This window comes from Haliotis asinina, chromosome 11 (assembly GCF_037392515.1).
Source record: "Haliotis asinina isolate JCU_RB_2024 chromosome 11, JCU_Hal_asi_v2, whole genome shotgun sequence".
Taxonomy (NCBI): domain Eukaryota; kingdom Metazoa; phylum Mollusca; class Gastropoda; order Lepetellida; family Haliotidae; genus Haliotis; species Haliotis asinina.
In genome coordinates, this window is record NC_090290.1 from 53,962,992 (window position 1) to 53,977,563 (window position 14,572).

At 42.0% G+C, this 14,572-nt stretch overlaps 1 protein-coding gene across 1 annotated transcript in view; it reads left to right on the forward strand.

Annotated features, from left to right (window-relative positions):
* Positions 1-7,612: 7,612 nt before the first annotated feature.
* The window catches only part of LOC137255252 (large ribosomal subunit protein eL27), a 271,307-nt gene continuing 264,347 nt past the window's right edge, over positions 7,613-14,572 (forward strand). Inside the window, exon 1 of the mRNA XM_067792691.1 lies at positions 7,613-7,619. The gene's annotated coding sequence lies outside the window, so the exon portion shown is untranslated. The remainder of the gene's footprint in view (positions 7,620-14,572) is intronic.

The following is a 14,572-nucleotide window of genomic DNA, read 5'->3' on the forward strand; positions in this document are numbered from 1 at the left end:
ATGGTATCGTATTGTAACCCACGTGTCGTGATGGTATCGTATTGTAACCCACGTGTCGTGATGGTATCGTATTGTGACCCACGTGTCGTGACCCACATGTCGTGACAGTATCATTTCGTGACCTGTGTCATGATTGGTATCATATTGTAACCCACTTGTCGTGATGGTATCGTATTGTAACCCACGTGTCGTGATGGTATCGTATTGTATCCCACGTGTCGTGATGGTATCGTATTGTAACCCACATGTCGTGATGGTATCGTATTGTAACCCACATGTCGTGATGGTATCGTATTGTAACCCACATGTCGTGATGGTATCGTATTGTAACCCACATGTCGTGATGGTATCGTATTGTAACCAACATGTCGTAACAGTATCATTTCGTGACCTGTGTCATGATTGGTATCGTATTGTAACCCACGTGTCGTGATGGTATCGTATTGTGACCCACATGTCGTGATGGTATCGTATTGTAGCCCACATGTCGTGATGGTATCGTATTGTAACCCACGTGTCGTGATGGTATCGTATTGTAACCCACGTGTCGTGATGGTATCGTATTGTAACCCACGTGTCGTGATGGTATCGTATTGTAACCCACATGTCGTGATGGTATCGTATTGTAACCCACGTGTCGTGATGGTATCGTATTGTAACCCACGTGTCGTGATGGTATCGTATTGTAACCCACGTGTCGTGATGGTATCGTATTGTAACCCACGTGTCGTGACGGTATCGTATTGTAACCCACGTGTCGTGACCCACATGTCGTAACAGTATCATTTCGTGACCTGTGTCATGATTGGTATCATATTGTAACCCATGTGTTGTGATGGTACCGTATCGTGATCCATGTGTCGTAATGGTATCCTGTCGTATGTGTCGTAATAGTATCGTATCGTGACCTATGTGTCGTGATTACAGCTAACTAGTCATTCTTCAATAACTGAACAGAGAAGGGTCAACCTTTGTTAACGAAGGCCTATAGAGAGTCAGAAATTCAGGAGCCCCTGATACATGTGAAACCAGATACTCCATAACCACAACACTCAACATTCGTCAATTAGCTTCCACAGACCTATGTCAAGAATTTCAATTAGACCTCTATCTCTTGAAAATTATGAGTGCACAGATGATAACTTAACAATCCTGGAGACAGACGTATTTATTATTACTGTGGCTTGAATTATTCAGTGGTACTCCATTGTCCCGCAACACGCGACTGAGCAGACGATACATTAAGGTAAACTCTTCATGTGAAGTATTGGTCTGCTCGCTGCGGAGAATGATGGCACACGGTCAGAGAGAATGATGTCACATGGTCAGAGAGAATGATGTCACGCGGTCTGAGAGAATGATGGCACACAGTCAGACGTCATTCGTTGACTGAATGGCTTACTGACGACAGTCAAATTTGCTAACCAACTAATGACTACATATATACCACATGCACTCATAGACACAGAAACATACACATACATGGGCTTCTCGGTCGTTCTGTCAGTTAAATCAGCTAGCAGACGTCCTCTTTTGTCCGGGTGACGCCGATGAATGAGTCACAGGAACACGGAGGCCAGTATATCTTTCGACTATACTTTGTGGAGTTTCACACCGGGGGTGGAGGAACCGCCTCATTATATGAATGATAGGAAACAGATAGTAGGAATATATAAACAGATGTTTCAGACAACAGTGCATTTACAATCATGTCTGACCTTGCCGATTGCCGTTCCCGACGTGACCATGATCACTAACAGTTCCCTGCTCATACTGTTGATAGCAGATCTCGAAGCGTGAGCGAGTGAGTGAGAGAGGGAGGGGGTGGGTGACTGAGTGAGTGAGTGAGTGAGCAAGCTAGCGAACTAGCGAATTAGCGAATGAGTGAGCGAGTGAGTGTGGTTTTCTGCCGCTTTTAGCCATATTCCTGCAATATCAAGGCCATTGACACCAGAGAAGGCCAGAGAAATCCAGGGCAACGGTTCGTTTATTATGGGCATAAAAGTAAAATATTATTCAATCCTGTCATAATTTGTCTCCCATAACACCTTAATTACCAATATTAACGATCTAGACTTCATAGCAGTTATATATATATATGTAAATATACATCATGATGTTATGCCTACAATACGACCCCTTTCTAACCAAGAGAGTGGTCTCACACTCAAGTTGTATCTGTCTCAATATTATAACTGCATGTCTATGATACCTTCCGTTTGAGACTTGATTTCAGGGCTCCGTTTCACAACACTCTCGTAAGCCTAAGGTCTCGTAACTTTTCTCATAGCATTTGCACCTCCTATGTTACAGTATGCCAGGTACAAGAGCTACGAGAAAAGTTACGACATCTTAGGCTTACGAGAGTTTTGTGAAACAGGGTCCTGAACGCGATGGTATAAAGGCATAATAAAGGTGACATTTGTGTCAAAATATGATAAGGCTGCATAAAAAAACATTAAATGATTCTCGACGAGTGCGGTAGGACTTTATTCTTAATTTTTGATAGAAAAAAAGTGACGAGGGGGAAACACATTTTTGAGTTTTTCTATCTCAGAAATACAGCTTGTGAAATTTAGCATGTGTTATTGAGTTGTAGATTCAGTCACACTCGTTCTTACAGACACTCATAGTTACAGTGGGCAAATGATGGTCGGGACGCGGTCATGTCATTTTTTGTTTAAGTGGCACGGATAAAAGTGACTCGGCGATGAGCGAGAAATACTTCACTTCTTTTATTTGCCCTTTCACAATGCCATCTAGAAAGTGGTCAAATGTAACACGAGTTATATTTGGGATTATACTTTCTCAGGAAAGTGCAAATTCCATTACTTTTGTTAAAACAAGTGACTATGTTTTCGTGTGAATATATATGGTCATAAAACATAAGTTCACAAAAAAACGAAAGTGTTCTTCTAACGACTTTAATATTTTGTAAGCCTGCCACTAGCTTTGCTCCAAAGCTTATTGGATACTATGCCCAAGAGGCAAGGTGGTGGGGTACTTTAGTGGTTAAAGTCTTTGCTGGTTACGCCGAAGACCCGTGTTCTATTCCCCACATGGCTACAATGTGTGAAGCCCGTTTCTGATGTTATATTGCTGGAATATTGCTAAAAGCGAATTAAATCCCGAACTCGCCCTCTCACTCGAAGAAGCAAGTCTAGATAAACGGTCTGTAAGGACTCCGATCTGTTCTTTGTTGTTCTTGGGGTTTTTTTTAGAAATTATCATTTAAAGTATTAATATGTACCTTAGAGACTTGTGCAAGTATAAACTGTCACTTGATCCGAGCGTCGTCTCTCTTTAAACAGATTCCACAGCTCTAACATCAGCTGCGCGGGTTCTAATTACTGCATGCACAAAATGTCAGTGTGAAAGGTTACTATCATTAATTTCACATTCCACATTAATACATTTCGCATGTTAGCACTAAGGCGGGTTCGAGACATATTTTATTTATGATTATCATCAATATTTCACAATTTAAGATCGACACAAGCGCTCGAATTTATAAATCACTGCCCAACCATTCATGGAATGTCCCTGGTTAAACTTACAACCCACAAGCACGAACATAGGTCGTAAACAGCCAACTCCCTTTCGCAAATGACGCAGTATAGTGATACCTCGGTGTCTTTTTTCTATTGAACAGGTATCAGTTCCGGGTTTGGTATTTGTGACTATAGATCAGCCCGGTATTAACATGCGTTGTTGACCTTAGTGATGGCTTTTGATGGAACTCGATCCATGTCAACAATTCAGGATGAAAGAGACTCTAAAGAGAATAAACTTGAAACGCTGCCTGTGGTTAGTGATTCCCATGCATGACCAATGATGATAATTGTACCTGTTGGATCATTACAGATGTGGGTCCTAGAAACCGAATATTCGTTTCATTTAAATATAAGCGCTAAAACTGATACGTGTCTGTCACAGAATTGTAAAAATATAATCGTTTCTTGAATGCTAGGGTACCCCTCGCCGAAACCCATGTCCTAATGTTGGTAAACTGAGTGGCAATGTTAAACACGTTCATCCATTGTCAACTCTATCGGTGGGGATGTACGTTGGTGCTCCATCATTGAAGCCCATGAGGTGGTGTCCAAGCTCTTATCGAATGGAAGATTGTAAGCCCCGACCTATAGCAAAGGGAGGTATAGGCCCCGACCTACAGTGAAGGGAGGTAAACCGCGACCTACAGTGAAGGGAAGTAAGCCCCGACCTACAGTGAAGAGAAGTAAGTCCCGACCTACAGTGAAGGGAGGTAAGCCCCGACCTACCGTGAAGGGAGGTAAACCGCGACCTACAGTGAAGAGAAGTAAGCCCCGACCTACAGTGAAGGGAGGTAAACTGTGACCTACATTGAGGTGATGTAAGCCCCGACCAACAGTGAAGAGAAGTAAGCTCCGACCTACAGTGAAGGGAAGTAAGTCCCGACCTACAGTGAAGGGAAGTAAGCCCTGACCTACAGTGAAGGGAAGTAAGTCCCGACCTACAGTGAAGTGATGTAAGCCCTGACCTACAGTGAAGGGAAGTAAGCTCCGACCAACAGTGAAGGGAAGTAAGCCCCGACCCACAGTGAGGGGAAGTCAAGTCCAAACCACGCTTAAATTGCACTTTGACAAATAGGGGGGAACATCTACAACACCACCTACAAGAGTAGTCCGCCGAAGAATCAGGTTCGAATCTCCGGAGGAATACAAATTATGATATCTCCCGTGATACTGCCATACAGTTCGTAAATCAACATGGAACTGTGACTATATAGCCTTCATACCTATACAATTTTCCTGCTACAATAACAAACGGGGGCGATGCTAGTTATGGCATACACCCAACAACCTTTGCTTCAGTGCATTTGGTTCAATAATTCCTAGGACCATATCCTCATTTTGTAAATTCTGAATGTTTCCCTTGAATAAGAGGGCACTTAAAATTCATGAATGGACGCCTTTCGTGTATGGCCGCTATTGACGGACAACCCATGGTTACGTTAGATCAATACCCAATTCCAATTTAATGTCAGTCGTGTTGAAATATTCATTAATATAATTAAGATAAGACTGCAAAATGCGGTCAAATTGTTTTACAGAGTCAAGAGACTCCATTGAGGGTTACATCTTACTGATAACGCAATGTTTCCTGTAGTCAGCATGGGTCGCCTGGAGGAGGTACGAGCACCTGTTTGTCAGGTGGCATACCTGACGTAGGGGAGAGTGGGACTGGGGTAGGGGAGAGTGGGACTGGGGTAGGGGAGAGTGGGACTGGGGTAGGGGAGCTGGGGGTTCTCTACAAAAGGAGCTGACATGATGGCGTTTGCGCACTGTCCAGACACATGCACCCAGGAAGTTGGAGCCGTAGCCCAGTGGTTAACGCGTTCGTTCGCCACGACGAAGACCGGGAATCGATTCTCCAAATGGGTGCAATGAGTGAAGCTCATTTCTGGTGTCCCCTGTCGTGATTCCGGATCTGGAATGCTAACAGCGGCGTAAAACTAAACTCACCTGCTCAAAGCGACTGGAGAACTAACTATGATCTGTCAAGAGGGCGATGGTGTGTCTGTGTCCGTCTTGAAATGTTCCAGTTATCCCACAACTAGGACACCAAGTGTTTGCTATTGCGGCTATTGGGGTTCGAATCCGGACTTCTCTTTGATGAGTCGCAAAAGTCACTGAGGTCGTATACACTTAACCCTGATAAATGATTGTAACATTTTCATTTCATGTGAGTGGGTGCGGAACAGTCACTACAAAGCAGTTATCTGTCCAGCTTAAAACACGGACACGTGAAAGGGAAGCACAGGGTGTGTCTAATATCAAAGTGTGGCCAGTATAGATTCAACGTCGTCACAAACTATCTGGGTCATAAACAGATCCCGGGTCGTCCCGGAGGTTTCTCACAGATAAAATGGATATGGGTCCAGGAACCATGATAACATATGACATATGTCGAATCATGCTTTAACCTCGAATAATACAATGCACGAGACAGTCAAATTGTCCAGATATCGGGATAGCACATCAGACGGTGATCCAACATGCCTTAACCTCGAATTTTGCAATGTGCGAGACAACCGAGGTGTTCAGAATGGTAGGTAATAAATTACACAAACATGGAACTGTGGTATACGGTTATCCCTTTGATTATTGTTGGAAATCATTATCAGAGACAATGCATAGTAATAGCTCCATGATTACACTCTCTGAGTACGACAAGTGGACTGACTGAAAAGTCTTCCATTGTTTAAGTATTTAGAGAATTAATTCCTAGTTTTGAATTCATATCTGTGATAGTCTACTTGTTTACTGTCCTTTGCTGACACATGTTTAAAAAATAACTTTAAATTTAATTATTACAAATCTATAACATGATTTAGTCACGATCTGGCTGAAATATTGCCGATGTGACTTAAAATCTTAACTCACTCACTCACACTGAATTCTCATGATCTCAACCCTATTTCTTGAAGCATCAATGTTCATTGTTACAGTATACTTATGTATCTGGCCAGCTATTTATTATAGAAGAGCGTAAAATGAACCTTTGTTCACTCCACTAACGAATCATATTAACGCTACATGCCGGACAGTCAGTATGCGGGCATATGGCCATACTTAGGAGCACTGATGACTCAAGACGTTTAAAGGAGCATTGTGTGGGGATCTCAACTTTCTTTTTATAGTTTTATATAATTACTCACGGGAACACCAGACACGTGGCCAAGCTTCGAGATGATGTCTTTGCAGAAACTCATGAAATATTTACGGGTTCTTCTTATCGGAACTTTAGAAGTATGCATTCCCTTGAACTTGAACACAGAAGTAGGATGACTTGCAGAGAACAATGATTATATGTAGCCAATTTGCATGAAACATTCATAGCGCTGATGTCTGCGACTGTGGAATGGCAACACAGTGTTCATACACTGATGCCTTCCACTATCTGGCAGTGTGGGAGACGCGACCAGTCTCTCCACACCACGAAGCGTTCAATTCTCTGTTAATGGCTACCTCCACACCACGGAGCGTTCAAGTCTCTGTTAATGAGTACCTCCACACCACGGAGCGTTCAAGTCTCTTTTAATGGCTAAATTCACACCACGGAGCGTTCAAGTCTCTGTTAATGAGTTGACAGTTTATATTCTGGAAACTGGGTCTTCTTTTTAATTTTCTATTCAAAAATATAAAGTCAAATAAACAGTCCTCTGGTTTCATATATCGGTTTGTGAGAACTATTAAATAATAATTTGGAATGTTCTGGCATGTTTTAAGAAGTATTGTCACTGTCATTATTAGAGATGTATGTTAACTTAGTTTAAAACTGGGGCACATTCATCGGGTACGATCTTCAATCACGAATACATTCATCATCAGTGTACGTCCGCCTATCACGGGTGCATTCCCAAATCAAGGGTAGGTCCCCCCACCACAGGTACGTTTCCCATCACGTGTACGTCCCCTCATCACGGGTACGTTCCCCAATCACGTGTACCTCCCATAATCAAGTGTACGTCTCACCATGACGGGTACGTCCCCCTATCACGGGTACGACCTCCTAACACGGGCACGTTCCCCAATCACGGATACGTCCAAACATCTCAGGTACGTGTCCCATCGCGGGTACGTCCCCCAAACGCGAGTACGTTCCCCCATATGGGTACGTTCTGCTACTACTACCACTGTCGATGTTGCTGCTACTACCACTGCTGTTGTTGCTGCTACTACTACCACTGCTGTTGTTGCTGCTACTACTACCACTGCTGTTGTTGCTGCTACTACTACCACTGCTGTTCCTGCTACTACTACCACTGCTTTTGCTGCTGCTACTACTACCACTGCTGTTGCTGCTACTACTACCACTGCTGTTGCTGCTACTACTACCACTCCTGTTGCTGCTACTACTACCACTGCTGTTGTTGCTGCTACTACTACCACTCCTGTTGCTGCTACTACTACCACTGCTGTTGCTGCTGCTACTACTACCACTGCTGTTGCTGCTACTACTACCACTGCTGTTGCTGCTACTACTACCACTCCTGTTGCTGCTACTACTACCACTGCTGTTGTTGCTGCTACTACTACCACTCCTGTTGCTGCTACTACTACCACTGCTGTTGTTCCTGCTACCACTACCACTGCTGTTCCTGCTACTACTACCACTGCTGTTCCTGCTACTACTACCACTGCTGTTGTTCCTGCTACCACTACCACTGCTGTTGCTGCTACTACTACCACTGCTGTTGCTGCTGTTACTACCACTGCTTTTCCTGCTACTACTGCCACTGCTGTTCCTGCTGCTACTACCACTGCTGTTGCTGCTGCTACTACCACTGCTGTTGCTGCTACTACTACCACTGCTGTTCCTGCTACTACTACCACTGCTGTTCCTGCTACTGCTACCACTACCACTGCTGTTGTTGCTGCTACTACTACCACTGCTGTTCCTGCTACCACTACCACTGCTGTTGTTGCTGCTACTACTACCACTGCTGTTCCTGCTACTACTACCACTACCACTGCTGTTGTTGCTGCTACTACTACCACTACCACTGCTGTTGTTGCTGCTACTACTACCACTGCTGTTCCTGCAACTACTACCACTGCTGTTCCTGCTACTACTACCACTGCTGTTGTTCCTGCTACCACTACCACTGCTGTTGCTGCTGCTACTACCACTGCTGTTCCTGCTACTACTACCACTGCTGTTGTTCCTGCTACCACTACCACTGCTGTTCCTGCTGCTACTACCACTGCTGTTCCTGCAACTACTGCCACTGCTGTTCCTGCTACTACTACCACTGCCGTTGCTGCTACTACTACCACTGCTGTTGCTGCTACTACTACCACTCCTGTTGCTGCAACTACTACCACTGCTGTTCCTGCTGCTACTACAACTACCCTCACCAGCATCTGTGCTGTAGCAAAAGCCAGGGAATATTCAAACAGTATTCAGAGATTCAGAAATGTACACCCTGGCACACGCAATATTAGACGGCATGAAAACACTTGCATGTTAAAATCAAATCAAATTTCGTTAATTATGAATGATAATTTCATCCCAGCGTACATATCAGAACAAAAGGTAAAAAACGACGTCAAGGTTTAAATCACTTCAAAAGCCGGAATGTTTATCGCTGAGGTGCAGTTCGCGTTTCAGGTGCAGTTTTCAGAGAACTTGGTACAAAACTGTATATATCATGATACCGTTGCGTGATTAACGGAAATCAATTAATTACTGGAACAACTATACATCCAAATAACCATTAAGCGACAACACTATAATTTCCAAAGCCTCATGCCGATGGCCATTGACGTCAGTCCCACGTCCAAGTGGCACTATCAGCGCTCCTTATTCTAAGCTGACTTACGATGCTGTGTTAGACGTTAAGTTGCACACATACGTTGCTTAAAGAACCCTTCAATATTGATGAACGTCTGCTAATGTGTGAGGGACCATTCACAGTATCGAAAGGTTTGTATCAACGTCTGTGATTCTGACATCCATGCATAAAAATGAAATACCATGTATACAAAACACTTTTATTATGGGTTAAACTATCGTGGGTTACTACTCAAAATACAGCAATGTTTAGCACTTTCAGATTAAATAACAATTTGTAATTTGAAACGGTCCCCTTAGCCGACGACAGCAATGCAGACGACAATACGGGTACACATATATTGACTAAATCCAGGTCGAAGGGTAGCTTCCCACGGCCGTTATACAATCAATCTGTCAAGGCTCCGCGCGTGAATGGGTTTACGGGACAGATTTAAATAGATCTGATGTGTATAAAATGAATTACAGAAGTTAAAGTATATGGACGGACACAACGTGTTTGTATATTTTGATCAGTTCTTCGTGTCGAAACAGCGATGATATGAACGGCACCATTCTTCAGAACAAAACAGACCACTAATCATATTCAAGAGCTTTGAGGCGACAGTAGAATGACAACATAGCTTGTTTGACAATTCCACGGAGTACTCTACACTATTGTAGTGCAGTGGCATTTGGTGTCAAAAATTGAAACACGTCTACCGGAGGTATAGCAAGATGTATTTGGTACCGTTGGAAAGCTTGGAATTTCCAGTTTTCCAAAATCAATGTTGCCCGACTTGAAAGTGTCAGACGATATGTCATTTTGGTACGTTTCCATGGCAATCATGCTATTTTCCACAGAACATGACAGCTATATATAAAGGAGTATATCTTCACTATGAATAGTGATTTTATCATTTTTTGAGAATGCATGTGCTGATCCAAGCACTTCTCCACCAAATCATGTAAAGAAATAGCGTCAGGGTCAAAGGTCAAGGTCACAGCAATCCTAATTGTGGCAATTCTTGCCTGAAATTCTGTTTAATATTGCATCTTTCTTAACTGTTAGGTACGGAATACATAGAGCACGGTGTATTTGGCATCATGAGAAATCTCAAGGACCCAGCTTTCTGATAAAATGTATTTCAGACCAGTAATTACGAGGACACATGGGATTCAGGGCGTTTCCATGTAACCATGCATTTGCAATTGTATAATAGAATGCATTATGGCATGCCTTTATGTAACTAAATATTGCTTTTCAAGAATGTTTAGTGGTGTTCATGATGTCCTGCTCCATGGGTGATAAACACCTTCAAGGTCAAAGGTCAAGATCAGATTTATCAATTTTGTAGCAAAAGTGGATTAAGTTGGATATTTCCTCATAAATTGTCAACACAAATGTGACCAATTACATTGGTTCAGAGTCATTATTTTCTTGAAACAGTTGTTGCCAAAATGCAATATCATGTCTTGGTTGCGTCAGCGTGGTAACCAGGTCTTTCAATGGCATTTTATATGTGAAGACATCAACGATAACATTAACACTTTGCTTGATCCATTTGTTTTAGTGAGTAGTTGTGTAGCTGTTTATAAACATGGACATGCAAATTCTTTACAGGTCAAGGTCAAATGAACGTTCGATAATCGCAACAAAAAAGTAAATACCCACACCAATTGCATTTTGCTTTACTTATTATGCACGCATAATCATTTGAGATAACATATTCTCTACTATATAAAATTCACATTCATAGTGAAGATATATTCCTTTATATATAGTTGTCATGTCCTCAGGGAAATATTACTGTTACCATGGGAACGCACCAGAATGACATATTGTCTGACACTTTCAAGTATGGCAACATTGGTTTTGGAAATTCCAAGCTTTCCAACGGTACCAAATGCATTTTTCCATATCTCCTGTTGTCCAATGTTCTTTATTTTGTAACTAGCAGGGTATTGCCACTCCACTATTATCGCTGTGAGAATCGGCAGTTTGACACCTGAAGGCGTCTATATTTAGCTGTGCGTACGGCTTCTCTTTATCATCAGGACAAAATGAAGGAATTAACCTGAAGACGTTGCATATTTAAAGCGATAGCTTGCACGTTCGATAGAAAATAACTCTCAAAGTCACCTGACTGTCGATTCTGTAACCACGTGATAAAAAACAATGATAATTTTCACTAGGGGTAAAATGCATGATTACGTTTCTTGAAATGGTCAATTCAGTGTTTTATGGGGTTTTGGGGGGGATGGGGTTTTTTTGTTTTTTTGTTTTTTGGGGGTTTTTTTTGTCATTTCTGCTAACAATTTCTCTTACGAAAGAATGATATGTTTGGATAAGTAATAGAAGCTGTCTTTATTAATCCAGTATTGCAATGTTTCAAGATTCAGTCACTGGGGCGATGAGTATTGTCTGTTCGCGCGCTCGCCCGAGGCTAAGTATTGTGTTTGAGACAAGTAAACCTTCCTTAGCCTTGGACAGTCTCTTTATTGAGTTCCCATCTGGAATTACCGGGAAACACAATCAACTGGCACTCAATGTGGATTTAGTCAAATTCAAAACAGCATGCTTGCAGTTTTCGGTACTGTGTCGGGTTCGAGAACACAATAGTAACACGTTCTGTTTGGTAGTTGTTGATGTTTTTTAATCACTGTCAGGTTTGCACTGGTTAGCCGTAGAATTATATGTCTCGTGTCAAACCATTAAGGGAATACTGCTACCAGTTCAAGATCACATAATCGAGTCTGGACATTTTCATTCCAGTGATCAACAGCACAAGCATCGATCTACACAGTTAACACACATCGTATGCGTGGATCGATGCTTGAGCTGTTGTCGGCCTGCTGGTCACTGGATTTTCTGGTCCAGACTCAATTATTGCCAGACTGTCACCATATGCTGGAATAGTGCTGAATACGGCGTTAACCTAACAGGGTTTTCCAGTATAACCGGTTTACCGGTATTTAACAGTTCGGACATGAAAACAATACGTTTTGCGATACGTTGCTCGAAAATCGGTAATTTGACACGCACTCGGAAACTTCGTAACACTCAGTAATCTTAGGATGTTTCCCTTGTCAAGATAAGTTCGGATTGAAGTTGTGTTTTTAATGTTTGTTCAAGTGTTTCACAATGTTTTGGCTCTGACTGTGTTACATGTTTACTCACAAATGACAACTAATATGTCCTGAACAGGGTAATTTTAAACTGCTGTCTAAAACCCCAGGGCTTTTTAAGAGTGGAGTCAAACTAGATCAAACCAGTAACTGCTGTGTTGATGTTAAATTGTTCTTTTCCTTGTATTATTTGTGCTAATTATCATTTACATTTTTAGTTTGTCATGATGGAAAGGTTTTATTAAAGCTTAATCAAGCACAGTGATTTTGTTGTGTCTTTGCTTAATAAATAAAGCATTAACTCTGTTTGGGGATTTTTTGGTAAAAATATATGTAAAATATATTGCAATTCATGTAGCGATACATGCTTTCGCATTGCAATATATCGTAACATGTAAGTTCTCAGCAATAACCACCTTATAAACAAACAAACAAACAAAACAATCTCATTACGTGGCCTCACAAAACAATTCACTTCTAGCCTTGTCTGTTATAGTCTGTGGGGTCTATTATTGTTTTCCCACTTGGTCGCCAAGTTGTTTTATCAAGGTACACTAACTGACAAAATCCAGTTTCTGAATTCTTTGACAGTGTAGTGAGAATGGAAAATGTTACCCCAACGTTGACGTCATTACCACCTAGAATTTGATAACCCAAGTTCCATTAAGGCAAGTTCTGGTCAGTGAGCATAGTAATGGAGATGTAAAGAACCTTTAATCTCTGTCTGAATTGGATTGCTACCCCTTTCTCAAAATTAGAAGGTAATGCCTTTCTCTTCAACCAGGTCAGAACTGGCCTCCGATAAACCATGCTTGTTCTGAACGGGAACCAGATGGTCCCGGATGGTCAAACTCGCCGACTTGTTTGACTCTTCTCATCGTGTAACACATGAGGAGATCGATGTTCTTGATGTTGATCACTGGATTGTCTCATCCAGCCTCGACTGTTTTACAATCGAAAACATGTATTTAGTACACGTAGCTTGAATATTGTTGAGTGCGAATTTAAAAACAAATAAACAACCCTCTTTCCTTGACCTTTGCTTTAAGTTGCCATGTTCTCTATACGGATAATTTATATATACAGTCATGTTGAACAAACAGAGTCTAGTGGTAAAATGGTTAAGCCTTCGTTCGTCATATACATGTAGTTCGATTCCCCACAAGAGTACTATTAATGAAACCCATTTCTATTCACCCACGCCCTAGAATAGTTCTAAGCGCAGCTTAAAACCATACTCACTCACTCATTCTTTCTTTCTAGTTGTGCATAGTGCGACCAGCCAATGGTTCGAAGCTGTTTCATGTATTATAGAGTTAGAAAATATACGGGCACAAAATGTCTGGTGTAGGTCGCCCCTGTGAAGTGTTTGTGTCTGTTTTCGTTGAAGGTTTAAGATGAGTGGCTTTAGTTTATATGACTTATTTACACAGCGCAAATGTAGCACAGGTTCTTGTGTCACTGCCGAGGTATTTCTAGTTCACCTGATATCACCAGCGTCAGAAATGGGCTTTCCTATACATAAAGGTATAGGTGTAAAAGTATATGGGATAGCGCAGTTCTGACACTCATGACAGTCATAAATCTGGAGACGTTCTAGCAGCTTCACAAGGGATGGTTGATTGTAGTGCGTGATGTTGTAGACGCACTGGGTAAAATGTCAGAAATATCAGTCTGGGTACAGGTTGGTCCGGTATCGAGACCAGAGTTCGGGGTGACCAACTAAGGATTTTACCACTTGGCTACTTTGCTATCTTCAACTTTTCAGATTGCAACATCCGGTCAGGCCAGATTCGAAGGGGACTCAAAGCTGGCTTAATAAAGTTAATATCCTACCATATGGTGAGGCATATAGTATTACAGGCGATCTCCGAGCCAACCTACTCCAACACGACAAACCTTCACCTTTCCTGGCAGCACTAATTTTATGTAATATTTTCCTTTATTGAAAGCGAAAGTTCAAAACAGCGTATGTGTCGATCCCACGAACTTGTTCCTGGCTTTCTTTGTCGAAATGTGTTTTCAATTGAATAGTATGCGTATCTAAGTTAAGTATGTGGGGAAATGTACGTACGACAAAATATGTCAAGAGTTCAGACAAGAGGGCGTTGTAAGTCGCCCTGTA